At 38.2% G+C, this 9,770-nt stretch overlaps 1 non-coding gene across 1 annotated transcript; it reads right to left on the bottom strand.

The window, feature by feature from the left end:
• Positions 1 to 8,509: 8,509 nt before the first annotated feature.
• Positions 8,510 to 8,614, bottom strand: LOC116477175 (U6 spliceosomal RNA). Its single transcript, XR_004250387.1, has one exon. It is a non-coding gene; the product is annotated as a U6 spliceosomal RNA (small nuclear RNA).
• Positions 8,615 to 9,770: the final 1,156 nt, after the last annotated feature.

The raw sequence follows: 9,770 nt of genomic DNA, 5'->3' as shown, positions 1-9,770 counted from the left end.
ATATAATACAATATATAATATTATATTATATATAAAATATATATTTATATATAATGCAAATTATATTATATATTTGATATCAAGGTTTTAAAAAGTCATTTTAAATGAAATTGCCTAAAAATTAAAACTCCATTCTTTGAAGGACAAAAACCATATAATAATTTCAGTTGATGCTGAAAAATTATCTGATAAAGCTCCATATCCCTTCATAATAAAAACCCTCAAAAAACTAGGTATAGAAATAACAGACCTCAACATAATAAAAACTATATATGACAGACCCACAGCTAGTATCATATGAAATGGGGGAAAACTGAAAGCCTTTTCTCTTAGATCTGGAACATGACAAATTATGCCCACTTTCACCATTGTTATTCAACATAGTACTAGATGTCTGAGCTAAAGCAATCAGATGAGAAAGAAATAAAGGGCTTCCAAATTGGAAAGGAAAGGGGAACAGTCAAATTATCCTTGTTTGCAGGTGATACAAGCTTATATTTGGAAAAATCTAAAGATTCCACAAGAGGGCTGGGCATAGTGGCTCACACCTGTAATCCTAGCACTTTGGGAGGCCAAGCCAGGTGGATCCCTTGAGTCCAGGAGGTCAGGACCAGCCTGAGCAACATGGCAAAATCCCATCTCTACAAAAAATACAAAAATTAGCCAGGTGCAGTGGCATGTGCCTGTAGCCCCAGCTACTTAGGAAGTTGAGGTGGAAGGATCACTTGAGCCTGGGAGGCAGAGGCTGCAGTGGGCCAAGATCTTGCCACTGCACCCCAGCCTGGGCAACAGAGTGAGACCTTATCTCAAAAAAAAAAAAAAAAAAAAAGAGATACTTCCACACCCCACCCCAGACTCCCCAGTAGCTGGGACTATAGGCACACGACACCATGCCCAGTATTTTAAAAAAAAAAAAAGGAAAACGATTAGAACTGATAAATTCAGTAAAGTTGCAGGACGCAAAATCAACATAACAAAAATCAGTAGCATTTATATATGCCAGCAGTAAACAATATGAAAAACAAATTTAAAAAGTAATCCCATTTACAACAGTCACAAATAAAATCAAATACCTAGGAATTAACCAAAGAAGTGAAAGATGGCCGGGCACCGTGGCTCACGCCTGTAATCCCAGCACTTTGGGAGGCCAAGGCAAGCGGATCACGAGGTCAAGAGATCGAGACCATCCTGGCAAACATGGTGAAACCCCGTCTCTACAAAAAATACAAAAATTAGTGGGGTGTGGTGGCACACACCTGTAGTCCCAGCTACTCAGGAGGCTGAGGCAGGGAAATCACTTGAACCCAGGAGGCGAAGGTTGCAGTGAGTTGAGATCGTGCCACTGCACTCCAGCCTGGTGACAGAGTGAGACTCTGTCTCAAAACAAACAAACAAACAAACAAAAAAGAAGTGACAGATCTTTGCAATAGAAACTATAAAACATTGATGAAAGAAATTAAAGAGGGCACAAACACAAAAATAGAAAGCTATTCCGTATTCATGGATTGGAAGAATCAATATTGTTAAAATGCTCGTACTACCCAAAGCAATCTACAGATTCAATGCAATCCCCACCAAAATCACAATGCCATTCTTCACAGAAATAGAAAAAGCAATCCTAAAATTTATATGGAATCAGAAAAGATCCAAAATAGCCAAAGCTCTCCTGAGTAAAAATAACAAAACTGCAGAAATCACAATACCTGACTTCACACTATACTACAAAACTATAGACAAAAACAGCACGGTACTGGCACAAAAACAGACACATAGACCAACGGAACAAAATAGAGAACCCGGAAACAAATCCACATACCTACAGTGAACACATTTTTGACAAAGGTGCCAAGAACACACATTGGGGAAAAGACCATCTCTTCATTAAATGGTGCTGGAAAAACTGGATATCCATATGCAGAAGAATGAGACTAGACCCCTATCTCACCTTATAGAAAAATAAAATAAAAACAAATTTAAGGCTTAAATCTAAGACCTCAAATTATGAAACTACTGTAAGAAAACATTGGGGAAACTCTCCAGGACATTGGTCTGAGCAAAAATTTCTTGAGTCATACTTCACAAGCACAGACAACCAAAGCAAAAATGAACAAATGGGATCACATCAAGTTAAAAAGCTTCTGCATAGCAAAGGAAACAGCTGGCAAAGTGAAGAGACAACCCACAGAATAGGAGAAAATATTTGCAAACTACTCATCTGACAAGGGATTAATAACCAGAATATATAAGAAGCTCAAACAACTCTATAGGTAAAAAATCTAATAAATCCGATTAAAAGATGGGCAAAAGATTTGAATAAACATTCTTAAAAGAAGACATACAAATAGCAAACAGGCATAAGAAAAAGTGCTCAACATCATTGATCATAAGAGAAATGCAAATCAAAACTACAATGAAGTATCATCTCACCCCAGTTAAAATGGCTTTTATCCAGACAGGGAATAACAAACACTGCTGAGGATGCAGAGAAAAGGGAACCCTCAATACTCTATTGGTGGGAATGTAAATTAGTACAACCACTATGGAGATCAGTTTGCAGGTTCCTCAAAACACTGAAAAAAGAGCTACTACATGATCCAGCAATCTCACTGCTGTGTATATATCCAAAAGAAAGGAAATCAGTACATCAAAGATATATCAGCACACTCATGTTTGTTACAGCACTGTTCACAATAACCAAGATTTTGATGCAACCTAAGTGTCCATCAAAAGATGAATGGATAAAGAAAATGTGTTATTTATACACAACGGAGTACTATTCTGCCATAAAAAAGAATGGAACTTGCAACAACATGGATGGAACTGGAGGTCATTGGGTTAAGTGAAATGAGCCAGGCACAGAAAGACAAACATCGCATATTTTTACTTATTTGTAGGATCTGAAAGTCAAAACAACTAAAGTCACAGAGAATAGAAGGATGGTCACCAGAGGCTGGGAAGGGTAGTGGGGGATGGGGGAAGGTGGGGATGGATAATGGGTACAAAAAAAAATAGAAAGAATAAAAAGGCGGGGCGTCATGGCTCACGCCTGTAATCCCAGCACTTTGGGAGGCCGAGGTGGGCGGATCACTTGAGGTCAAGAGTTTGAGACCAGCCTGGCCAACATGGTGAAATCCCGTCTCTACTAAAAATACAAAAATCAGCCAGAGCTCACGCCTATAATCCCAGCACTTTGGGAGGCCAAGGCGGGTGGATCACCTGCGGTCAGGAGTTCGAGACCAGCCTGGCCAACATAGTGAAATCCTGTCTCTACTAAAAATACAAAAATCAGCCAGGTGTGGTGGCACATGCCTGTTATCCCAGCTACTTGGGAGACTGAGGCAGGAGAATTGCTTGAATCCAGAAGGCGGAGATTGCAGAAAAAATTAGCCAGCCATGGTGGTGTGCACCTGTAATCCCAGCTACTCAGGAGGCTGAGGCAGGAGAATTGCTTGAACCTGGGAGTCAGAGGTTGCAGTGAGCTGAGACCATGCCACTGCCCTCCAGCCTGGGCAACAGAGCAAGACTTTGTCTCAAAAAACAAACGAAAACAAAAAAGAATGAATGAAAAAGGCCTAGTATTTGACAGCACAACAGAATTATTATAGTTCAATAATAATTTAATTGTACATTTAAAATAACTAATAGAGTATAATGGATTGTTTGTAATACAAAGGATACGTGCTTGAGAGGATGGTATATCCAATTTTCCATGATATGAATATTACCAAATAATCTCATACCTGTACCAAAATATCTCACATACCTCATAAAGATATATACCTACTATGGCCTGGGTGCAGTGGCTCAAGCCTGTAATCCCAGCACTTTGGGAGGCTGAGGCAGGTGGATCACTTGAGGTCAGGAGTTCAAGACCCGCCTGGCCAACATGTCGAAACCCCATCTCAACTAAAAATACAAAAATTAGCTGGGGGTGGTGGCAAGTACCTGTAATCCCAGTTACTTGGGAGGCTGAGGCAGGAGAACAGCTTGAACCCGGGAGGTGGAGGCTGCAGTGAGCCAAGATTGCAGCACTGCACTCCAGCCTGGGCAAAAGAGTGAGACTCTGCCTCAAAAACAAAACAAAACAAAACAAAAAAAAGATATACACCTACTATGTACCCACAGAAAATTTTAAAACTATTTCTTAAAAACTCTTAATAAGCTGTAAATATAATGCAATTATATCACAAACAGGTAGTATTTATTGCCTTAGGAACATGTTTTTTAATATACATAACTGTCACAGTGTATGTATATTTACACACACATACATGTAAACATACGTATTGTCAAGAACAAACAAATGAAAAGGGACAAGTTTTAAGCTCTGAATATTTTTCTTAAAAAATGGAGGTTGAAATTTTATTTCATATAAACATTCCTTTTAAAAGTCATTCTACAGGCTGGGCATGGTGGCTCATGCCTATAATCTCAGCACTTTGAGAGGCCAAGTCGGGAGGGTCGTTTGAGCCCAGGAGTTCAAGATCAGCCTGGGCAACATAGGGAAACCCCATCTCTACAAAACAAACAAACAAACAAACAAACAAAAAAAGACACCTAGCCCAGTGTGGTGGCACACACCTGTGGGCCCAACTACTTGGAAGGGTGAGGTAGGAGGATTGCTTGAACCCTGTATGTCGAGGTTGCAGTGAGCTGGATAGCGCCACTGCTCTCCAGTCTGGGTGACAGAGCAAGACTCCATTTTCTCTCTCTCTCTCTCTCTCCCTCCCTCTCTACCTCCCTCCCTCCCTCCCTCAAGGTCATTCTACAAAGTTATGAGATTTTTTAAATTTTATGAAAATAGATACAGTAGTAGACCCAGCACGCTGGCTCACATTTGTAAATTCCAGCACTTTAGGAGGCCATGGTGGGTGAATTGTTTGAGCCCAGGAGTTTGAGACCAGCCTGGGCAACATGGTGAAACTCTGTCTGTACAAAAAATAGAAAAATTAGGCTGGAGTGGTGGTACATGCCTGTGGTTTCAGCTACTCAGGACGATGAGGTGGGAGGCTCACCTGAACCTGAGAGGTTGAGACTGCAGTGAGTCATGATAGTGCCACTGCACTCCAGCCTGGGTGCAGAGTGAGACACCGTCTCAAAAAAAAAAAGAAAAAAGGAATAGTAAAAAATTTTCAATAATAAAAAACACAAATTAGATTATGTGTCTCAATTTTTTTAAAAAGTATGGCATTATGGGATTTTTTCCATATTTCCTTGTTTAGAGAAAATTCGATAAGTATGATAGACTTCAAATGTCACATATACTTATGGAAATAAAATATGGTCATTAGGAAACATTTATTCTCTTTAGAAAAGATTCATCATAACATCATTATAGTAAGCAAAGTATTTGCATAAGCTTTTTGGGTAGTTAAAAACTACAGGTTTCAATTTGTATATTTAAAAATCTTATTTAGGAATGTCATAAAAAGTAAAATAATGCTGGCCAGGCTATTTAGATTTCAAGATTCAAAATGAGATTTTTTTCTTCCCTATAATAAATACCTCTAATGAGTAAAAGGATTAAAATGCAGGAAATGGGTTTAATGTTAAGTATTTTCAGTCTTTCCTAATTGCCAAGTTGCTGAGGAAGGTGGATAAAAACATTGGTGTATGTTAAGAGTTGATAGTCATGATTGTGGGAAGTGGTAAAAATGGAAAATCAGACAATTTTTAAAACATACTCAATGTTTACAGCAGCTTTGTTCATAAATAAGCTAAAAACTTCAGCTTTATTTGGGATAGCCAAACACATGAAGAAATCTAAATATCCGTCATCAGGGGAATGGATAAACAAATTGTGCCATATCTGTACAATGAAATACTACTCAGCAATAAAAAGGATAGACTATTCATACACATAGCAAAATAGATGAAACTCAAAACAAGTACACAGAGTAAAAGAAGACAGACCAAAAAAATGAGTACATACTATGTGATTCCATTTATATAAAACTCTAGAAAATGCAAACAAATCTACAGCAACAGAAAGCTAATCAGTAGTTGCTTGGGGAAGGGACGACAGGTTTGGTAGTGACAGATGAAAAAAATGGCAAGGCCGGGCATGGTGGCTCATGCCTGTAATTCCATCACTTTGGGAGGCCAAGGCAGGTAGATCACCTGAGGTCAGGAGTTCAAGACCAGCCTGACCGACATAGTGAAACCCCATCTCTACTAAAAAAAAAACAGAATTAGCCGGGTGTGGTAGCACATGCCTGTAATCCCAGCTACTTGGGAGGCTGAGGCAGGGGGATCACTTGAACTCAGGAGGCAAAGGTTGCAGTGAGCCAAGACTGCGCCGTTGCCCTCCAGACTGGACAATAGAGTGAGACTCTGGAAAGAAAGGAGAGGAGAGGAGAGGAGAGGGGAGAGGAGGGGAGGGGAGGGGAGGGGAGGGGAGGGGGAGGGGAAGGGAGAGGAGGGGGGAGGGGAAGGGAGAGGAGAGGGGGAGGGGAAGGGAGAGGAGAGGGGGGAGGGGAAGGGAGAGGAGAGGGGGCAGGGGAAGGGAAAGGGGAGGAGAGGGGAGGGGGGAGGGGAAGGGAGAGGAGAGGGGGCAGGGGAAGGGAAAGGGGAGGGGGGAGGGGAGGGGGGAGGGGAGGGGAGGGGGAGAAAGGAAAGAAAAGAAAGAGAAAAGGAAGGAAAGGAAACAAAAGGAAAGAAGGAGGGAGGGAGGGAGGGGAAGGGGAAAGACAGAGAGAAAGAAAGAAGAAGAAAAAGAGAGAAAAGGGCAAGAGGAAACTTTTTGGGGTGATGGAAATGTTCTATTGTGGCAATGGTCTCATGAAGGTACACATATGACAGTATTTTAAAAATTGTATCCTTTAACTATGTGTAGCCTATTATATGTCAAATATATTTCAATAAGTCCATTAAAAATTTTATTGGGAAAAAAGCCATACATATCATTAGTGATTATTAAAGAGCACAATGTTATAGAATTAAAACTAAGATACTACACTAATGAAAGTTCGTCTATGTTAAGGTAACACTTTGGTCCTACTTGTAGAATAACATCTTTTTTACGGATGTATAAGGCTCTGAGATGTAGTTTAACAAGCATGCACCTTTTAGTTCATTAATGATAATGAGAGATGTAAAGGCCCACTTGTAATATTCTTGATTAAAAGGTTTCCACTCATCAACAAAGTTAAAGTAGAATACCAATGCCTTTAAGTCCTAGAGACTTAATTTTTTAAAGGATGAACTTTTTAAAAAATCAGGCTTTACAAGGATATATCATCCAAAACTATATGCTCTGAGAAGTGTATTCTAAACAGAATTCTAAACAGAAATCATTTGGCTTAAGAACCTTTAGGTTTTTATAGAACACAAGTGAAAAGGGACCATACGCATTAAATTGAAGAGTTTTTTGTAATTCAAATATCATGCTAATTATCAACGCAATACATCCATCTCTTGAAATGTTATTTAGCCACCAAAATTTTTAATATTAGCTGTTTAATATTATTTTTCTTAGACATAAAGATTTCATAATACATTTATATCAACATTTGTCATTACTAAATGCTATTTTAAAATTCAGGAGTTCTTGACTATGATTCCTTCATGATTTCTAAACAGAGTGAAATGAGCACTTGGTCATATAAAACAGAATACTAGAATTGCAGGACATTCATTTTGTAAAAAATGGTATAAGTACCTCTAAATTCTCAACAGTGAATAGCTATAATACCTACAGATGAAACACAAGCAAAGAGGATTTTTAAAGTAATTACAAGTACCTAAATAAATATTTTGGAGATGCACATGGATATGCAGATCTTTTCCTTGAAAATCCAAGTGTCAAACCAAGAAGTTGAATAATGCTTATTTATATATATACATATTGATTTAGAGTAAGAAAAACTTTTAAAACATGTCATTAAAGGAGGTTTCCTATAAATTATCACACAATAATTTTATGGTTTCATGGAACAATTTGATTTATCCTTCTAGGAGATTCTTATTGTATTACAGACTAAAAGAGTACCTATAGACTAAGCAGCTGTTGCTGAAATAGCTTCTTTTAAAAGAACTAAAGTTCAAACAACATTTTACTAAATCTGTAGGTAGTACAGCTCATCAAATATACCCATTTGATAGAATATTATAGCTTGATATTCAATTCAACACACACTGATGAATTCTACTATGTCTTCACTGAAACGAGTGCTGAAGACAACAGATAAATAAAAAAAGGAACCAAGATTTACAGAACACCTACTAGAAGCTACACAATTTGCCAGCCACTGTACACAAATCATAAGTAAGACCCAAGTCTAAACACGAAATTCATTTATGTTCCATATATAACTTATATACATCACCTAAAAGTAATTTTATACAATATTTTTAATAATTTCGTGCATGAAACAAAGACTGTGTACATTTAATGATCAGAAAGCGAAGGTATCACTATCTCTGCCACCCATGAGGACAATCTGTGGTTGTTAAGCATCACCATCATTCCTGTCTTTATATGCTACCAATAAGCAATCATTTTCTTTTTTAAAAAATTTTACATCTTTTAAATAAAACTTATCCTTGTGCAGAAGCCATGCTAATCTTCTCTGTATCATTCCAATTGTAATATATGTGCTTCCAAAGCAAGCACAGCAACCATTTTCTTATACTTATTCACATATAAGTACTCAACAGGAAAAAATATGACATATCATTAATACAATAAAAAATAATGTGTTCACGGTAAGTAAGCAGCATAGTAGCATCATCAGAACACCTACACCAGTTGCAAACAACATTAACAATGGCAGGCTTTCAGTCTCTGCCTACAATGTTGAGCCTCGTACTGTACGCTGTATTTTTATTATTATTATTTTTTAGGTGAGAAAAGACATCAGAAGCAGTTGAGGGACCAAAAAATGCGTCCTCTAGGAACGCATTCTGTTGGATGGCTTTTTAAAATGTTTCATCCAAAAAATTCCAGAAGATAACAACAAAAAAACCCTTCTAAACATTGGCTTAGACAAAGACTTCATGACCAAGAAACCAAAAGCATGTGCAATAAAAACAAGGATAAATAGGTGAGACTTAACTAAAGAGCTTCTGCACAGCAAAAGGAACAGTCAGCAGAGTAAACAGACAACCCACACACTGGGAGAAAGTCTTCACAATTTATACATCTGACAAAGGACTGATACCCAGAATCTACAAGGAACTCAACCAAGTTGGCAAGAAAAAAAAAATAATCCCATCAAAAAGTGGGCTAAGGACATGAATAGACAATTCTCAAGAGAAGACACACAAATGGCCAATAAACATATGAAAAAATGCTCAACATCACTAATGATCAGGGAAATGCAAATCAAAACCACAATGCAATACCACCTTACTCCTGCAAGAATGGCCATAATCAAAAAATCAAAAAATAATAGATGTTGGTGTGGATGCAGTAGAAAAGGAACACTTCTACACTGCTGGTGGGAATGTAAACTAGTACAATCACTACTGTGAAGATTCCTTAAAGAATTAACAGTAGAAATTCCATTTGATCCAGCAATCCCACTCTTGGGTATCTACCTCCCACTCTTGGGTATCTACCCAGAGGAAAACAGGTCATTATACAAAAAAGATACCTGCACACACATGTTTATAGCAGCACAATTCACAATTGTAAAAATACGGAACGAGCCCAAATGCCCATCAATCAACAAATGGATAAAGAAATTGTGGTGTAATGAGGGTTCCTAGATGGCCGAATAGGAACAGCTCCAGTCTACAGCACCCAGCATGAGCGACGCAGACGATGG

This window comes from Hylobates moloch, unplaced genomic scaffold, assembly GCF_009828535.3.
Source record: "Hylobates moloch isolate HMO894 unplaced genomic scaffold, HMol_V3 SCAFFOLD_2, whole genome shotgun sequence".
Taxonomy (NCBI): domain Eukaryota; kingdom Metazoa; phylum Chordata; class Mammalia; order Primates; family Hylobatidae; genus Hylobates; species Hylobates moloch.
The sequence above is the reverse complement of the archived record's forward strand: the minus strand, read 5'-3'. Positions and strand labels throughout refer to the sequence as shown.